We start from the raw sequence: 21,248 nt of genomic DNA on the forward strand, positions 1-21,248 counted from the left end.
GGGCTCTGGAAAATGAGGTAATGTTTTCACACCTTTCCTCATTCAGGGAGTTTATTAGGATGTCCTAAAAGAAGAGAGAAAAGCTTAAAGAGACCATGAAGATCAAGAAGAACGTGTAGTTCAAATAAAGTTGTATTGACACAACTTATTCTTGCAGTGAGTGGCCATAGACTGATCCTCTCTGTGCTCTCAGTGTATTTATGGCGGGGAAAAAAGGCCTCTTCTTCTCTTCCTACCTTTGATGTGGTCTTTCTTGTTATTTTACAGAGCCATACCCTGTTCCTCACAAGGCCTTATACACTTCTGAGGGAAGTTCATGTGGCGCTGGCAACTAATCGTCTGTGACAGCCGTGTGCACCAGGCTGATGTCCAATAAAATGAAGCAAATTGCCGCAAAGGTAGAGCCTGAGAGGAAGTTCAGCTTTTTTCAGGTACAATTAGGTTTTATTATAGCTCTCTAGCCTAAGGGCCACTTTACTGACAGACTTTACAGTTATAAAGTGTTACAGAGTGTTCTGTTGCATCAGTATTGTTGTCTTTGTTTTCTAATGTGTCTCAAAAATGGATCAAATGGATGGATGGATGAATAAAAAACAGTTTATTCTGACACTTGAAACAATGACCGTATTTAAAGTCAGCCTACATAAATTCTAATTCCTGAAGAAAATCAATGGAAAAAACATTAAAAGATAATTACAAATCATTTGGTAAGCCCAGCTCCATGATAAATGAATGGCTGAATCAACTTGAGTTAATGCTTTTCACCTTAAATGCCCAGGCTAATTATCTTTTACTGGAACCCACTGAATCAGTCTTTGTTCACGTTAAACAAAGCAGAGCTATGAGTGTTAAAGACAGTGGACTTCATCCCAAAAGTCGTTACAGAGGAGAAAACTGCAGCAAACACAACACGAGAGAGACAAACGTGTTATAGATTCAGTTAGAGTCGGATAAATCCCTGTGTGTGGCTGACGTAGGTGAAAACCTTAAGGTAAAGCTTTGACAGTAATTGATTCCAGGTATGTGACCCGCTGCGACCTTTGTGGGGGAATTTATCCAAGGACACCCTACAAACGTCCAGAGGGATTAGAGTAAAATTACCACCACTTTTCTGTTTCCACTGGGGAAAAGTTTGAGAGTCCTGTATCTATTTTACTGCTCTCCACAAGCCTGTATGGATTTCATGGTCATGGATTTGGAGGTAAGTTGGAATACCTCAGAAGGATCACTCAGGTCACATTACCTTACTGGGGGCGGTTGAAATGTCAAATTGTGTTAAACAGCTCAGGTCAGATTGTCTTATTGCGCTGCAGCAAAAGCAAATCAATCTGTCACAAACGAAGAGTCAGTTTGACTTCTCACGGAAACACACTCATGTTACATAAACATTGTTTTGTTTGGTTTAGGTTAAGTGAATCTAGGTGGCACTATGGCTGTTTTTTGTAAATGTGCCAAGAGTGTTTTTCCTTTTCAATCTTTATCTATACAATGATGATTTAGGGGCGGCTGTAGCTCAGTGGGTAGAGCAGGTGACCAGCAGCCAGAAGGTTGCTGATTCGAACCCCGGCTCCCCTGGGCGGAACTGAGCTACGTGCCGAAGCATCCTTGAGCAAGATGCTGAACCCCTAAACTGCTCCTGATGTGCAGTTGGCACCTTGCAAGCTGCAAGGCAGCCTCTGCCATCAGAGGGCCCTGGATGAACTGGCGACTCATTCAGGGGTGTACCCTGGCCTTCGCCCGGTGAGAGCTGGATTTGGCCCCAGTAGCCCCGCAACCCCTCGAAAGGGGGGATAAAAGCGGCAACACCCCGCGACCCCAATAGGGAAATAGCGGAAAGAAAATGAGATGAGAGATGAGATGATGATTTACGTCCCATATGCAAGTCCTGATTTCCTTCATAGCACCAGACTAGACTCCATGTTTGGCTCAGCAGGATTAGGCTCTTGCTATACACTCTCAAAGTCTCATTTTTAAAACACAATCTAATGAAGTAGAATTATCGTGATAAAAAATAGTTGAAAGTCTCACTTTATCTCTTGAACACACAAAGTCTGGGAGTAAATCCAAGATATGTGTAAAAACAGCAATATAATGTTTTAAAAATAGAAAGAAAAGATAAAGAAAGAACATGATTGTGCCAATAATTGATTGTGACCAGTTGTACTTTGTGTTCAAATTGGTGGCACATCGTGTTTGAAAAAAATCAGCATGCCTGTGCACAATGGAACCTATGCATCACTGTTATATATAATGTATGCATGTATCTAATAGGAAATAAACGAAAACTCAACAATGAACAGACAGTCCTTGGAAAACAGACACATAGATGCATGTAACAACATGTCAGAGGAGATTTAATCACCTGCAAACATCTGTAACTGACCCATACTTGAGGGTGTTAACCTCTTTTACGGGTAACACTGGAATGTCTGCGAATAATAAAGAAAGAAAGAAAGAAAGAAAGAAAGAAAGAAAGAACAGCTCTATGATGTGTGTCTGTTCAGTGTTAGATGATTCATGAGAGTTGCACTGTAGAGAAGGATGGAAGCAATTAACTTCATCTGCTCGACAGATCTAGAGGGTTGCCTCTCATTTACATACATGTTGACTTTGTGAGTGTGTGCGTGTTTTTTGTGCGTATTCCCCACAGATTCATGGAGGAATCCTCCAGGGCCGCCTGGCTTCCTTCCCTTTCATCCCAACCACAGCACACAGACGGCCACATCCTTGAAAACGCCGCCCTCCCTGGTCGAGATGGTCAAGTCTACGGAACATCTACAAGACAAATCATCTCCCTCTTTCTTCTGTCTTCTTCTTTCAATGCCTGTCCTTTCTTTAGGATGCTTCTACTGTATGATCTTTATCTCGTGTTTTATCTTCCATTCTCTCCTTTTCTATCCTTTCTCTTATTCTCTCTCTGTCTCTTACAACATGCACACACACACACACACACTACCACACACACACTTCACATCTGGTAACTTGTCACTCGTCACCACTAATAAATGATAATAGCAAAATCTCTGAGGGAAAACAGACGTATCATGTTTCTGGAGTGGCTACGCTCATATTATGAGCCCTGATGTTTCCTACTGGAAAACTACTGTTCAGGATTATGAAAATATGTCGTGTATTCCACACACAGATACAGTAATACCTCTGATGAAATAAAATCACTTGGTGTGTTACGCGTGGTTTTTCAGTGGGAAGCAGGGGCGCAGATATTTCTCATACACTAGCTAGCTAACATTAACATTGCCAACACCAGCTGACGTTAACGTTGCTAACGCTAGCTAGCAAACGTAACATTGCTGTCATATCATAATAATGTTTTTAAGAAAAACAGATTTTATTCTGCACCTTTCCACGAGTTCTGTAGATATGTTTCTTTAAAAAAATGTGTCTACAAGTTTGCAAGTTCACCAATAAGCCCCCACATCTTTCAGGTGACCACTGTGACACTAGTTCTTTCACTTTCCCAACAGAAAGTCAACCATCAACTCTGGTATTCAGGCTTACTCCAATTATTTTACATCCCAAAACCCGCAAACTACCACTTTCCTTTGTTTCATTTTCTATTTTACTAAATGTACAAACCACAGAGACAGACTGTAATTTTCCATGGAGGCTGGTGCCATCTTGAAGAAGGCACAGTTCGTGCATGATATGCTATATCCACAACTTTTTTTTTTGTTTTTCTTCCCTGTCTGTGGTCAGAAACAGGCTCAAAACTGTTTCTATGTACTGTGGAGGGGTTTCTGTTTAGTCCTACACCCCAAAACCAAAATTACAGAGTAGAGAGCTCAGACTGTGCGGGGGAGGGAGGGAATATGCAGCTTCTATGATGCAAACATCTGACCTTCAAAGGGCCCTTCAGCTTCTTCAGATTCATAAAAGACCTTAATCTCATTCTGGTGAAAACAGTCATCATCTAATCAAAGGAGAGAAAAAGAAGAGAACAAACAACCAAATAAATTCATGTGAGACCATTTAAGAACAACTGTGTTTGCTGAAAAGCGTCATGACTCACTCTGTCTGCCAAGTCTCAGTGAAACTATTACACTTTAAGGCATCGAAACCGACCCCCCACAGTGACCCAGTCCTCACACAGCTACACCCATTTGCCAAATCCTCCAGACTTCACTATTTAGTGGTCAGTTTAATGAGGTGTTAAAGCCTGGCCACATTGAAAATGACGTGATGAAAAACATAGCGGAACGGACCTGCTGCTGGACCAGATGACTCGAGAATAAACTTGAAGAATGAAAAGTGGAGAGATAAATTGAAAAAAAGAGTGTATTTTAAAAGCTGCTGATGACACACTCATTTTGTGAGCAAGTCGACAAGTTAACACAAGTGTTCAATCGGTGAGCAAAGATGAGCATATGCTGAGATCATGGTGAAGATATGTAGCTCCGGGGTCGACTACAGGCTCTCTTGGTGACCTTTGAGCCCTCTTTAAGCTGTGTAGGATTCTGGCCAGTGTTTGAAAAAAACACATGCTTGTCTGGATTCATATTTTCTTTAAGGCATTGTGGAGATCCTTTTGAGTGCACAACGTAACAGACAGTAAAGCAGGTAGTTTATGTACTGTGATCGTCTCAAACTAGTTGAGTAAAATTCCCAATTTAACACTTTTAAAATAAACTAAATCTCTGTTAACTCTCAAAGACCAGGAACAATTTTTGGGGCACCTGACTCGCCTGTATTTATTTTGTTTATTTTGTCAAGATGTGTCAGGGGCAGGGGCAAAGAAACATTTAAAGGGCAGCTGTATTTGATGGGGAACCAACACGAAAGACAGTCTTGATATATTTATACCTTAGAGGCCACTTTCTAGTGATAGCTAGGCTATTTTCTTTAGCTGCCTGTGGCTGTCTAAGTACTTCAGGGTTAAAAATAAAAATAAATTGTCAATATACCTTGCATCACAGTCCTTGCTTTGCTCTGCTTAAGGGCACATCAGCACCAGTCAGTAAAAGAGCTGAAACTGTCCAGTTCATCCCAGTTTGTACCTTTACACTGAAAAAAAAAAAAAAATCGATCGTTTGTAATTTGAGCCTTAAAGTTATGAAATTACAGTTTGCCTCCATGAACAATCCGTGTTTCGCTGCTTCACTGTCGCAGATGTATAAGTTCATACTGCTGCATACTGTGCTCTCTGACCAGAAGCCCACAGGTTATAAAACTTTACTATGTGCATATGTATGTCTGTTTCTGTGACTTCACAATATATAGGGAGACTTGAGTTCTGACTGAAACATTTAATAGCCTACGTGTCTGGATAACTGTGTTACTGTGGGAGAAGTTTCTTTTATCTGTGAGTCCAACTTTTCATTCACTGGAACTTTTATTGAGGTCTCTCTTCATTTTTTGGCTTGTACCTTCAAATAATGGACTTTATAGAAAGAGTTTGGTTCACAGACATTCTGGATGGCAACCTTACCTGCTGCACATCAGAAATAACCCTGGGAAAGATTGTTTTGCCCTCTTTTACTTGTTCATTCCTGCATTAGTTTTTAACTCAATAAAACAATAATTAAACAATGTTGTTTGCAAACAGACCAACCGTGCTCTCTCATGTCTGCACTGGCTTTCCACCAAGAGCTGAACAGTGAATTTCTAGTGAATTTTGTGTATTGGGTCAACTTCAGAAAACAGGAGAGACATGCAAGAAAGTCAAGAAAAATGAACACAGTTTGAATTGCGATGGGCGAACGATAAATGGTGCAAAATTCAATAGAAGTCCACTGACCTTGTGGTGCCAAGAGGGCTGCTTAAGCTGAAACTGAAACAGCATATGATTCTCTTTTACTGTGCCTCATGCATGGACTCAGCTCTTGCCCAAATGAATGCAAGTGCTACTCAAATGCATGGCTATTCAAAAAGTTGATTTTTGAATCTTATTCCCAACACGTCAGACTCAAAAATCAACTTTTCTGAAAAAACAGGAATTTTAAAGAGCATAATTAAAATGTGCAAGTCATCATTGCCTTGTGAAAAACATCTCATGAGCCAACAGTCGTGCTTTCAGTTGTGTGACTGCAATTTTACAGATGATCCAATGGATTTATCCCGGAAGTAGGAGAATTGCGTGAATCTGCGAACAATTATGGCTCCATTAGAATTGCCTGCTTTGACCCGCAGTCCAAAACCCAAAGATATTCAGTTTGAAATGGAGAAAGCAGCAAATCTTCACTTTTTTACAAACTGTGACCACAGAACTATTGGCATTTTTTGCATGACAGATAACAATGATCAAAACTGTTGCTTATTCCGTGGATCGACTGTATCCACGGCGGGGTATATCAGGACAAAGAACGACAGACAGACGAGGTCTGAGGTCGGCGCCTCATCGGGGTCGACCGCACACACATATACACACATACATATCATCATCACGCTGTAGCTCGTCAGTGCTGGAAAGCAGATGTTCCAGTGAGAACTTGCCCTTCATGGTAAATCATCCTTCACACACACCATCAACATATTTCATTCCAACACACACAAACACACATAGACACATTCATGCGCGACACTCAGACTGTACAGTTCACCATAAGTCAGACTTGGACCGAGAATTGAAGACAGCACGAAGAAGAGGATGTTTTTTAGCCAGCATGAAACAAGAGGGTTTGTTTACTTCACTGTCAAGTTATTTAACCATCAGCAGAGACTTTCTTTCGCATGTATTTACGTATGTGTGAGCAGATATGTGTCTAAACCTGTCTATATATACTGAACTCTATTACATTTGTCTGGAGGAAGATTTAGAAGTAAATCAGAAGAGCTGGAAAAAGGTCTTTTTTCCGAGATCTCTCAAAAGGATAGAGATTTAAGGGACTTTGTGGGAGGTTGAAGGGCTTTTCTTCAATTTGGTTAAGCCGCAACTGACATCTGTCTGAGAACAGGTGCGCTGGCTCCAGGCTCACACACATTGACAGATACTGACACTCACATACATTCATGAAAAACACATCCTCTCGCTGCATTCCTTTAGAGGAGATAAACTATAACCCAGGAGTGAAAAAGTGGCATGAGAGGATAAGAAAAGGAACTTTTAGGAGAGGATGACACGGGGTGAGGAGGGCTACGTGGAGATGGAGGGGAAAAGGAGGGAGTAAATGAGGGGAGGAGAGATGAGAGGGAGGATGAGGAGGATAAGGAAGATGTTGAGCTGAGAGCTTATTTGGGGAGCGGGCTAGTTAAAAGACAGAAGATAAGAAAAAAGGGTGATAAAGAAGACAGGCTGAGGGACTGAGGAGGAGAGATATCGTTTATTTGATTTCACATATTTTTTGAAGAAGCATTTTTTTAAATGAAGACAGCTATGATGACTTGGCGAGAGAAATTGAAGACACCATGCTTGTTTTACAGAGATCTTCACAGCTGACAACTGTTCAATTTCTGATAAAAAGACATTTAATCCCCACATTTCTTCGGAAATGGTAAAAACAAAATAGAAAACCCCAAACAATTAATTATTGTGCTTGTGAAAATGTAGCCTAATAAAACACAACTGCAGTGAAAAGTAGCTGTCTTATGGGGAAACAGTTGTTTTACGAATGTTGCCTTGGGTCAGACAAACAAACCAAAGATTCCTGTCTCACACAGTATTTTGGTAAATCTATCTGGAAGACCAATATATCTTACAGTTTAGGGTGTGTCTCTGCAAACAAGCCATTTAAATTGATCTTTGTGTGCTTTAATAGGTGATCTGAAAGGAATGGAAACTAAACAAGTTAAAAAATCATCCGCTGATAACGTAATGTGCATACATACTTAGTGTACGTTCAATGCTGCAGCCTCTCAGGTGAGAAACCAGACACACCCGGTCAAACAACATCATGAAGATTGCAAAAAAACAAACATGGCTGATGAAGCAAAACCACCACGGTCTGCCAGGAAGCGCGTCCTTCGGGTAGATGCACGATCACTGCACTGAAGAAGAAAAGAGACTCGGAGGATAAGAAGGTTTTGGCAGAGGTTTGGATAAAAAAAAAAAGCAGAACAGTACTGCAGAGTAGAACAGAGGAGGATCTTACACAGTAATATTTTAAGCCTTCCATGGAATTGGTCAAAAAGTCCAGTTTGGCTTCATACAGACACGCACAGCAAATGTGATCAATCTACTCATTCCCTCTGTTACAGCTGGACAACACAGCTTGATTAATGCTGTTCCAAATAACAGTATTTACTGCAGTAATGAATGATTTGTTGAGTGTAAAGATCACATTAACAACCCGCTTCTGCAGAATTTCTTTTCTTTCTGACACATGTGCTCAAACAGAAGATTGATTATATTTAATGGAAAACATTCTCATTGATCGCTGCTGGTGCTTTTCAATGAATTATTCCATCAGTATCCATGCATGTCATGAAATTTTGCTCAAGAATCGACATCTCAAACAATGTAGAGTTAGGGACGACGTGTGCATTTATGACAGCTGCTATAAACAGCTTGTGGCATTAATAAACGGCTCACAGAGTGGCATGGCATCAGAGCACTGTGACACACCACAGCCTCTATTAGCGGTTGAGGTTTATGGTGCTGCCATCCTCTTAAATCCAAGATTGTAGCTTTTGAGAGAAATATAGAATCTCTATAAAAAGATCCAATGAAAAACATGCAGTTAAATAGATGTAAAGCGTCCACGTGGTATGCCCCAGCCAGTGGTTATCACAAAGCTGCAAAATAAATTAGGAGAAACTGACGGCGTGTCTATATAGAAAGCGTTTCAGCCACGACAACACAGATGGGCCTATTTTAATCTCTGTCTAACAGTTTAAAAATACATTTCTCCATGTTATAACAGTTAACTGTAGAATAACTATTAAATAATATACAAATTATTTAGTAATGAGTTTTTAGTGAAATACTCAGGACAAGGCTACATGTTCCCTTTTCTAACCTCATCTTAATACTGGAAATGTATATAAAATTATCCTAAATGCCTACACCTGTCAAGTCCAAAGTAAATTCAAAGCTATTACAGGCATGTACAGGAGTACAGGCATGATTTTGGGCTGAAAGGTTAGAAGCTGATTTTTTTCCAAGCTCTGTAAGTGCTTCACTCAATGGCTGTTGTGGGCTCTAGGGTGGGCATAGAAACTCATATTTGCTCAAATGAACTTCTGCACTGAAATCACACTTTCTACAGATAGAAGCATGAAAAAGCATTCATGATCAAAGTTTTTTTTGGCCATTTTGTTAGCATTTAATCATGGAATACTGTATTTGGACTAAATATGTTAATGAAATGGATCAACTGGACATTTAGGAATAAAAGAAGACACCCAGACATTTATTGGTGAGCTTGCAAAACTTTGTACATGCTAGTTTGTTAGCTTGTTGTTGTTTGATGAGGTTTCATCTTGAAATTGTTTGCATGAATAGAATCACGTTAGCCTATTTGCTTAGCTGGGATTGTATTGTTTGGCGCACCAGCTGGACGGTATCAGGTTACATACTACAAGAAACTTTGAACTGGTTATGAAACAGTCTCAGTTTAATACAGATGCCTCTATATGACCTGACCTATATAAGCAAACAAAACCATCAGTGAGAAGACTGGCTATTTCTGTATTGTTATTATACTTATTATACTGTTATACTGTGCTACACACATGCCACTGATCTCTTGTCTTTGTTTCCCCAGGGCAGTGACATACCATAAAATATTGGCCAGAAAGATTTGAGAGATCTGAGCATGATCTGTTATTAGCAGGTCAGTGCTTGCATTGTGTTAGTACGTGATCTGTGATTATGGTGACACCTGGTCGTTCAGACTTTATGTGTTCTTTAATTTCAGTCCTGCAGTCAAGTCAGCACACATGAATCATAACCAACTTGCTGAGGCAACAGAGATGTATCAAAGCTTGAACATGCAGCATGGCTTAGAGAAGGGATTTGAGTTGGACCAAATCAGTTAGAGGTTTGTATAAAGTATAATGGAAAAGTACTGGTAATGGTGACACATCACCAAATGACAGCTAGTAGGTTAGGAAAATACAAAAAGCCAAAACTATAATAAATGTAACACAATTATGATGAACTTTACAGCACAAAATCCTTTCCACTGCTGAAAACCCAAGGACAATGATGGCCTTTGGTCGGGAGAAAGGATTTGGGTACAGCCAGATGGCACACGGTAAATTAATGCAATAAAATCTTAAATTCAATTTTAAAAGTCACAACCAGGGTAGAGCAGCATGACCTCTTTTCACATTGAGCCTCAGTAAGAAATAGAAACTCCAGTAAGTGAGGAAATGAGCGTGTGAGGACTCATGGTTTGCCAAAAATAAAAAAGCATGTTTGATCCTTTGAAGGACTCAATAAATGATAATAAAGTCTTGATTTCAGCAGTGTATCTCAAATACTGTACAACATACAAGAAACATTGTACAACTGTTTTCAATAAAATTTTCAACAAAATTTCAATAAAACTCATGCACAAGCTTACGTAAAATATTTATATAATATAATACCAGACTGTCTGTCTCATCAGGCATTATAGTTTCCCAAAGAAAGACAGATAATACATAGAAACATTGGAAAAACAACAACAACAACAAAACAATCATGGACCCAGTATTGAGCCTTGAGGAACACCATGCTACAATTTGTGTTGCTTTTATCTACACTCTTATACTGCAGCGACAGGAATCCTACAGTAGCACGAATGGCATAATTATAGTAACTTTAGTCCTTTATCTGTATGTACAGGATGAGTTCAGGGCACAGTACTGACTGTAGGTTTCCTGCATTTTGGCAGCGCTCAGAGCTCAACACACTTTCCTCATCCTCCCCCAGCTGTCAATCACAGGCGGATCTGAGAGGTCTTGTGAAAAGACCAGCTGTGGTGTGCACTGGCAGAAGGACAGATTTGGACGGTGTTGGTCTTCACATTACCGTCTCCTTGGTAACAAGAGGAAGTGCGAGAGGTCAAGGTCCTGTAAATAAGACTTGGCTGAAAGGAAAGACGAATATACTTTTACACTGGAGTTATTATTTAGACACGGTTACAAAAGAGCAAAATGAGGACTCTTATCATCTGGTATCTGTATCAGTAGTACATGAGATTATTTTACCGTTGAAGAAAGTGAAGATAATGTACTGTATGTAGGAGTGTGATAGGGTTTCTGACCTTTCAGCTGTTTAAAAATCCAAATTATACTTCCTCACCAGGCTCTTTTGTTGCATCCTCTACTTCATTTTGATCATTTACTTACCTTTCGTTCACCTCTTTTCTATTTGTTTGGGTAGTGATATCAGCAGACTAAGCAGTGCCTTGAAGTAGCATTGGCTGCATCTCAGTTCCCTCTGTATATCTGAGCTCCTCATCTTGCCCTTGACATTGAGCCCACAAAGGAAGCACATTTTATCTGCTTGTGTTTGAATGTCTTTTTTTTCCATCACTACCCAGAGCTCACGACCATGGGTGAGTGTTTGAGCATAGATCCAAATGATAAATTACAAGCTTTTTTCCTCTGGCACAGCTTAGTATTCAGTACAACTGACTGGTAAAACACAAATCTGCCCCAGTGTGACTTTATATTTTTTGTCAGTTACAAGCTACTGAAATGTGTGTCAGAGACATGCCAATGTTGATCATGGTTCAAGTGGATTTATTTGTCATTATACTACACAGGGTTGCATAATGCAATGAAAGTTTGTAACTCCTTCTTGCAACACAAACATAGAACATATATACAGTGATTAAGCCCATAAACATTAACACATAAACACCCAGGAAACAATTCTGTAGTGCATGTTAAAGATTTATGTCAGGGTGAATGCAAACAGCGGCAATAATATGGTGATGATAATATGATCGGAAGGAGTTTGACATCGGGTAAACACTGTCCATCAACTTTGTCTGTGTTTGAGCATCAATGACATAAACACAGAGTCCAGCTCCCTTCGTCCAGTTCCTATTGAGTGCAACAGCTTGGTCCAAGATGTTGTGTTGGAGACGGGTCTCTCTAAGATGTGGGCACAGCAGTTTCTGATTTCACGTTGTTTAGCCAGCCTGAGCCACATTTAGTCCATTTAATTTCCCTGCTACCAGACATTAGCCAGGAGCAGTCTTAAAGGCAAGCTAGATTAGCACAGCTCTTAACCCTGACTCCCTTCCTCTCCTCCCCGGGCCGGTTCAGCTGGTCAGGTTCGATGGTCGAAAGATGTTGGATCATTGACAATGATGAAATTATTCTTTTGTAATGCGATACCTGTTTCAGAATGGGTCACACAACTGATATTTTGTCATTAGCTAAATTAGATTTACTCATTGGAGGGACCAAGTGGAGGATTTCAGTGACATGGCTGATTCCTGCTATGAACAGGGCCATTTCACCGGAGAAAGGGTGGAAAACTGGAACCAGAAATGTAGCACCCTTGAGTATTTATTATGGATCTTGAGCTGAAGCAAGGTTAGGATCCTTGAGGTGATTGAAACAATTTCAACTCATGACAATACAGAGCCAGAGAACACATCTGTATGTAGTGGATACTGTAGCTGCTAATGGCTAAAATTAAAGCCAAATCCTGCTTAAATCCCTGGACATTGCATACCTCAGCAACACATGAGTTCAGCCAGTGGGTGACAAATATCAACTGTACATATACAGACATGAAGTTAGCGTTGGATACATTTTGGAGATGATCAAATTGATTCATTGTGGGTTATGGGATGAAAAGCTTGAGGTATTGGAAAGTCTTTTTTCAGATCCATTTTAATTCGAACCACCCCTGATATTCTCCATAAGAACACATCATCCTTTTCTCTGCAGTGGAGCAAAGGGAGTAGAGATTCCTCAGTCAGAGCAATTATACTTGGAAGAAGCTGACAAGATGTTACTTTCACTGTTTCCACGATGCTGTCGCATGGGTTGACTCTTTATGCAGCGGGCTAGTGATAGTAATATGGGATGACAGGATGTCATAGGTTCACACGACTTTTGAGGAAGAGGTGCACAAATAACCCGACTGTATGAATAAATGGATAGAGCCAGGTGAACTTTTGATAGCTGTGAGATATATGTGGAATATGCTTGAAATTAACTACTTTGGACATGATGAATATGATAAATTGTAAAAATGGGAATAACAGCACATGCCTTTGGACAGTCTGTGGTCTTTTCAAAGGATTTTATGATGTTGAACTTGGTTGTCCACACCAAAAAGTGACAGACAGTTGTGTGAAGAATGAAAAAAGACCTTGAAAGAGAAGTTACTTTCTCTCTTCTGCATACCTGGCCAATTGCGTGTAAAGTGGGTGTTGTTGTCGTCTGATTGTCTGTTTTGGAAAGTTGCAGCTGTGAGACACAGCATCTCCAAATTCTGGGGTCGAAAAGGCGCAGGGGAGGAGGTTTCAGATGTTTCCAACAAGCACGACATTTGAAGCACACTTAAGCTTTTAGGTCTCCTCGACTCTCTGCACTACCTAAAAAAAAAAAAACAGCGATTGACTTTTCTTTTTTTACTTGTACTTTTTGTATGAGTGACCTTTTTGTGTACCAAAGTAATATTTTTAACACAATATATTTACTTTAACTTCAACTTTAAGTGGGTACTTTACACAACTCTGGCCATTTGCCACATTTGTCTATTAAAAACTAGTGCACTATACCTGCAATCAATGCATGAGCATGCAATAAGAAGCAGTGTTCACAAACACTTTTGTGAAAGGGGAATGAACCAGAGGCTGAAAATCTTTTCCTATCTGGGTTGACTACTCGGTGTTGTTAGAGTAATTAAATAAAGAGAGAAATATTATTTTGTTTGTTGTTATTACAAATGCAAGGGACAGAAGGGACAGTAGGACAAAGTAGCAACACAAAACAGGCTGTACAAATGTTTTTGTTGGATTAATCTTGCAGGTTTTCTCTGCTACCAGAAATATGTTGATGGAAAATGTCTCTGTTTTCTTTTGTGTCCCAGAATCCTTCATCTTTTATGTTTATTTAAATATGTCTCTGTCCGTACATTTCTTATTCCCACTATGTATTTTCAGTTCTTGGACAAATCCAGAACGTATCCCATGCACAATGGTGTAAACAAAAATTGTAGATAATCATGAACTGTCCACATTTTAACTGAGAAAAATGTCCATAATATTATTGTTACATGAGGACCACTCACAGGCAAGTTTGGGGAAAACTGCAGATGAAGTAGTACAATAATAAATAAATATTCAATCTATCCAGATTCACCACACAATATAAATAGCATTTGAATTCAACACACTAAAGCACTTAACAACACTCAATCACAGTAGTTAAATGAAACAACTACACTGAAGCATCTTTAAGCCATTAAGGAATTGGCTTTAATGTCTCAAAGCCTTTTGTTTTCAGGAAATTTGATTCTTCTTTATGTGGAATATTAAATGAAACAATCGATTCCCTTCTTATTTTTACTGTTTTAAACCACCACTTGTTAAACACAGAAGAAAGGGGACAATCAGAAGACATATTTCGAACAGATTGTGCATCTAAATGTGATTTATACTCTCTGAGTTGATCAGCTTTGATATGTGATATACTGTATACAGTAACAAAAGACAGATGATATATACTGTGACAAAAAATGACCAAAACCATAAATGTCCTTGATTTGACTGTGTTTAACAACCTCCTGACACCCATCTTATCATGTTGCAAACTCCTTAAGCTGGAGGCTCTTTTTAAAGTAAGCTCCCCCAGACATTGGCAGCCCAACACAAAGTCCAAGAAGCCACTAAACTTTTTATGCAAATGAGTTTTACATGAACGCATCTCCGTTTTCTTCCAGCCACTGAAAACATGGTGCTTCCTCGGACTAATGTTGTCTTGGCAGTGGAAATGTTCGGTGCTGGATAACTTGTCGTGGTGACCTCACTTTGCACTCCCCTCAGGGAGAACAGCTATGTGGCCTCTGGGCTAATGGACTGTAATTTAAGGTTATTCTGGTCTGCAAGGGTTACACTGGCGGGATTTTGACCAGTAGGGTGTTGGTCCTTTTAGTCTTTAAGAAAAAAAAATGAGAAAATAGGATGAGTGAAATCGCGACAGTAGTAGTGAGATTGTAGGTAATGTTCAGCAACAGTAGAGCCAGATGTTCCCAAGCGTCACATCTTCAACCCCAAATACTCCCCAAGGTTGTAGCAATTAATATGAGCTTGTTTTTGTCCAGCATAATTTTATCAGCTTGGTTCCTCAGAGAGAAGAACACAGGCAGTCAGATATTCTCTCACCATTGTGTTATTTTATCACATTAGGGAGAAGAGCTGTGCAGTGACTGTGACAACTCTGAAATGAGATATGGTCTGTAGGGCAAGAGAGAGCATAATGATAAAGCGGTACATTTTCTGTCTGGTACTTTATAAGTTCAACTACAAACAGGAGAGTAAGGTTGGTTTCGTCACTTAACTGATTTGTTTGTGTGAACTCTTGCTATGCAGTGATTGATGATGATGGATACACAGTAGCTACTGAAAAACAAAAACTATTTGAACTACGTAGTAAGGCCCTTTGTTATATATGTATATATATGAAATGCTTATGGTATTAATATTCCTTTAAAGCATTATTTACTGATTTTTCTATTTTAGGTAGCCAAATTCAGCAAACACGCAGCAACATTAGCATTCAGTTGGAGAGTAAGGCACCTGGTGACTGTACAGTAAGGACATATTTACACTCCTTATAGCTCTGCTTTGGTCGCCACCAACTGCTACGTGAAATATATCAGTCTTTTGCTGCTTAATCCTAGACTACGTTACTAATTGTGGTCTTCCGCCATTTTGGAAAGTAATTGCAAGTAGCAACAGTTCTAATGAGTTTCCTGATGAGTTTATGGTCTCAGTCGTTACTTTCAAGTTTTCCTCAAAGCAGAATGATGTTCATTTTTGAAATTATATAAAATAGACAATAAAGCAGGGTATGCTGTTATGCGTTTCCTGGGGTTCTCATTCAGATCCAATATGACGTAGCAATCCTCAACAGCACCATCCTCTTTTCAAATATTGTCCCTTCTGGCTCCGCAAAACCAAAGTGGTTGTGATGCCGAACTCGTGGCTTCAAAAACCACAATAAAATGGGTGACTGTGGATTAACAGTTAGGATGCATCCACTCCCTCTAAGGGTTCAAACCAGCATGCTTATTGCTGCAAGGCCATTCCTCTAAGAACCATCATCTACAAGCCTTACTGTATGATAGTTTCCCTTTTAGATCACACCAGCGTCTTTATTAAACAAGCGTTCCTTTTTTGTCTGCTATTTCTTATATGACTCATTTCACACGCTCTTCATAGTTCATTGTTATTGTTTGGCAAAGTAGAGCTCAAAATTACAGTTTGTTGCCCAGCAGATAGATGACTTACAGTACTGTAGCAGTCTTGGCACTCACAAACTGTACAAATCGTATCCAAAACAGTCTTGTTTCCACCCTCCTGTTAGCCTCGATTAATAGCACTTCTTACTCTAAACACACAGTAACACTTAAGTCATTTTTTAGTCATTAGCGCACACTGAACTAAAGGCCGGACGTGTTATTCTCTTCTTTGACACCTATTGAGACGTATTTAATGTCTCCTTCTATTTATTCTCTTTACACCCAGCCTTCATTTGTCTTTGCAGTTCGCTCTAGTCACATGTTTTGATCCTTTAATCCACCACGACTCCCCAGGAAACAGATTATAACAGACCTCCAGTTTATTATGTGACTCATAATCCATCCGACAGATACAAAAGTTCATTCATTGGGCTATTGATATTAATCTTTTTGTGCATCCTTCATTTGTCTATCTACAGACACATTCCTGACCTATATCCCACAGTGCACTGCACAGTTGGAAAAATAGTTGTGATAGTGAGAATAAAAGACAAAGGGGAAACAAAGGTGACCCCATGTCTGTTGTCTTTGAAACGAGCAATTACCTGTAGAGCACAGAGTCAATGATAGCTGATAGACTTTAATGGGAGGGATTCAGCACTATTTGATTAAACAGGATTTAGGTTTATAGCCACAGCAGATGGAGATACAGGGTCATCTGGTTTGTCTAAATAGTTGCATCCGCATGGCTGCGTCTGTGTGTACATGTGTTGTTTCCGATGCATTTCCAATCTGTCATGGATTGTGGCCAGGTAGGGAAGCATGAGACACTGACTGAGACAGACAGAGAAGAAGATCCGCAAACAGAGAGAGCCAATAAAAGAGAGAGAGAAGCTGAGTTAACAGACAAATCATGTATTTCCCAGATCAAGCAGGATCCCATGGGTGATAATTGAAAACCTCTCATGTCCAGCCAGAAAAGACATTTTGGATTCCAAGACCACTGTGGTTTGCAACTTTCTCCAAAAAATAAATTACAAAGTATATCTTTTCAGTATAAAACCTTTGGAATATTGAAACTATGTTCTGCTTCCATAATGATACCCTGCAGCCTTCCCGTCATTCTTTCTTTAACTTTTACAATTAAGGTCTCTCACCACTGTGTTCTCTTTCTGTCCAGCCCACAAAACAGATGAAAGAAGCTGTGAGTTTATAAAAATGTTGGTAATCTCATCCAAATCACCTTTAATTATTTCTGTGCATTTGCTAATTTAGTGGAGGTCGGCTTCTTGGCCCTGAGTTTTGTCTCTAAGGCTACTGCATCCTTCGAAGTCTCCATTTGAAGACTGAATGTTGGACAAGAAGGAGTGCAGTGAAGGAGCCAACCGTGGGATTTTTCGTGGCCTACCCTTTCCCAAGATTCCATGGGAGTTGGATATGTTTTTCCAAAAAACAACTATGTCGGACACACGGAGCCAAACAGCAGCTGAATACACTTTAAACTGTAATTATGGGGTTTCAAATCACTTGAGTAGCTAACGATGCAAATGTTAACAAAATAAGGGACTTCGATACTGCCAAAGCTGCTAGGCGACTGGAGTTGTGTGTCGTGACGCAAGGGTAAGGTCAGGGAGAGCTAGTGACATGTAAAGGGAATTCTCTGTAGACCGGACTGTCTCGTGTCCCTTCTTAGGCAGTAGTCTTCTAAGCGTGACTTCCCTGAATTAAGACATAGTTTTTAACTTGGGGAGCCTGCTGGATTGAGGTTGAGGAAGCCTTCAGACAACGATCAGGGCTGAAAAAAGTTACCGGATTTACATTTCTTTGCTTTCTTTTTTCAATGGATGTCTATTATTTTTACATTTCGACTCAAGATCAAAGATAAGGAACAAGTGTTTTTGGTAAAACACAACCTATCAGTGCAACTTAATTGAGTACTTCTTTGATTTAGTATGGCACTAACTGTATATAATACTATTGGACTCACAGTAGACAGTTTAAAAAAATATCAAAATCAAAAGTTTGGTGCCTTTGGTGTTTGGTACAGAGGTCTGGTCAGATCACTTTTGAGGCTATATGAGAGTTTGCTCAGTTGGATCCATAAAAGGCTTTTTGCAATGGTCTCAAAACTTGTTTTGGTGTAATACTCACACATGGAGATCAGCCCTGGCATTAAAATGGCCAAATTCCTGCAAAAGAAATGGCCATTTTCAGTGTGTAGGTTGCTTGCTCATAGGTTGTTGTTGTGATTCCCCATAAAAATGGGGATTTTGAAAATGGTAACAACATACAGCATACAGGAGCAGAATGCATCGTCACTTTAATGTAAATTTAAATAAACTTTAACTAATTTTTTAGCTACTTTTAAGCAGCTAAACACACTAACCCTTACACATCCAGCAGTTCTTCTTTTGGGCGTTGTTCTTTTACTCTAGGGACAGAAGAGCACTGCAGCAACCAAAGACAGCATGTTTTCCCTGTGGCTAAGGCTGGGAATGGAGGAAATGCAGCTTAGGCATAATTAGAGGACAGTTTTTCATGTTTACATAATATAACTGCCAACTTGTCGCCAAAGCATACAATTATAATACATAACGGCATTAAGATGAATGTCCTACCCCCCAAGAAGCCTTTGGTTTCCATTAATTTCAATGTAGCAACTTGAAACCTGCTTCATATTCTGTAAGCTGCAAGGTTATCTTGTAAATTTTGGACTTTTTCTTTTAAAGATATAGGAAAAGCCAAACTGTCTGTCTTGACTAAATTAGTCATGTTAGCACATTTTGCTTTCATTTCAGATTCAATGAGACATTTATATAATACACACTGGCTATAAAAATATCTTTAAAGGATGCATTGGGTTCAAAAGTCGACCTGGCTCTTTAAAGAATGTGTTTGAAGCATTTTAACAAGGCGCACATCCTTCATCTCCCCACTGGTACCGCAGCTGGCTTGGCACACAGACAGCCTTTCTTATCTCTGGGCATGAACACACTCACACACACTCCACATGCATGCAAGCTTTTGCAGACGTGTGTGTGTATAATGGTGTGTGTGCATGTTTGAGGAGGGGACAACTATGTGTCCACTGCTACACAGACAGGTGGACTCTAGCCTTTGCAGAAAAAAGCCCCCAGGTCTCCATCTCAACTCCTCCTTCTTACTTAAAACAATTGTTCTGGTGTAAGTGCCCTCAAGCCTTTGTAAGTGTTTGGCAGTAAACAATCCATTTAAGCCAGCACAGAATAGTGATCCTAATATGGAGCTGTTTCACTCAGTGTTGATCCAGAGAAGAGCAGAGAGGAGAGAAGAGGGACTGAGTGGGCAGCAGCGTGTTGATTAGCAAGGATTACTGTCCTCTGGCACCATAAAATTACACAGAATGCCCATGATGAAACCATTCCTGTGGGAGCTGTTTAGTGTCCGAGAGACCAACTGGTTCATGTCAGCAACAAGTGGTAGAGAGTTTCCAGCCATTGTGGGAATCTTCACTCCTTCATGAGTAAATATACGCACATACTGCAATGCAAAACAATTACACAGAATTTGCCTCTGAAGACACCAGGAGCTCAAACATGATTCAGCAGAGAAAAGTCAAAGAAATCAAACAGCGCCAAACAGTATAGCATTAATCTGTCTGAAGTCTTGTGTTACAGCATTGCAGGTTCAGCTTTACTATTATCTATTGACCTGGCTGGCAATGACGTAGGTATCAGTCACTACGTACGCTGATGATGTGGCTTTCCAACGCGCATAAGCATAAGAAATGGAGAGCCGGTTCGCTCTACAAACAATCACCCCATCAAGTCACAGAGGAGAGAGTTTATTTCAGCATGACTCCACGGACTGTTGTTCTCTGTATTGTCTTCCATAACGCTCTGCAAGCAGCAGCATGAATTCTGACCTCAAAAACCCCTGCCTTGAGAGAACAGGGGCAAAAACCCTTAATAGTTCCTTATTTCCTTATTAACACTAACTTTATGTATATGAAATAGTCAAAAATAAGTGCTAAAGTAGAAAAACAAACAAAAAACAAACTTGCATAATTTCCAAGTTTAGAGCTGCTGGATTCGAAATTTCATTTGCTACATGATGCATCAGTCATCTGGAGGCTGGTGTGTTAGTGGCTCAGGAGAGAGGAGAAAGAAGAGAGAGTGGGTCAGTTGTCTACGCAATCGGTCATTAGCTGTTGTAGGCTCTAGGGCGGGCTTAGAAGAGTCTTTCTGCTCAAATGAGCTGTCAATCAAACAGCTGCAATCTGAGGATTTCTGGTGTGGATGGGTGATGGCGTCTTCACAGAGTCTAGACCAATGGAAGCAATGAAAAAGCATCTGGGAACCATGAATGCTTGTACAAAATCCCTCGCATAAAATCTATTAGATATTTCAGTCTGTACCAAAGTGGTGGGCTGACATCGCTTTCATCAAAGCCGCACAGCTAGCAGGGCTTAAAAGTGACCGGACAGAATAAAACACAGGGGTTGATTCAACCTGACAAACTTGCACGACATGTAAAGTGATACCGTCCACATGATGGGAGGCACAAAACCTTGTGAAACCACAGGTGTTGCCTGCAACATGAGCGGTAACATGGTTCAAGTCTTAATAGAAAAGGAGAGATCTTCCACTGAAACGGCAATCAAAGGCAGATGTTGGAAGCGGATCAAGGTTATTTTGGAACAAACCTGCTAAGATTTTCATTTCAAAGACATCTGACCGGGGCCTGACACCACAAACACCCAGTCAGACACGCACACACACACACACACACACTAGGGTGTGTGTGTGGTGGTAGGTGAGTTTGTCTCTGTGCCGCCAAGATGCCCAAACTCTCAATTCCTCCCAGTCCGTCAGGCTACTTAGCAGCATATCATGGAAGAGGTTCATTGGTTTAACAGTGGGGACCAGTGCAGGGTTGCAGCCCTCCTACACGT

This window comes from Pagrus pagrus (assembly GCF_965226575.1).
Source record: "Pagrus pagrus genome assembly, chromosome: 23".
NCBI classification, from domain to species: Eukaryota; Metazoa; Chordata; class Actinopteri; order Spariformes; family Sparidae; genus Pagrus; species Pagrus pagrus.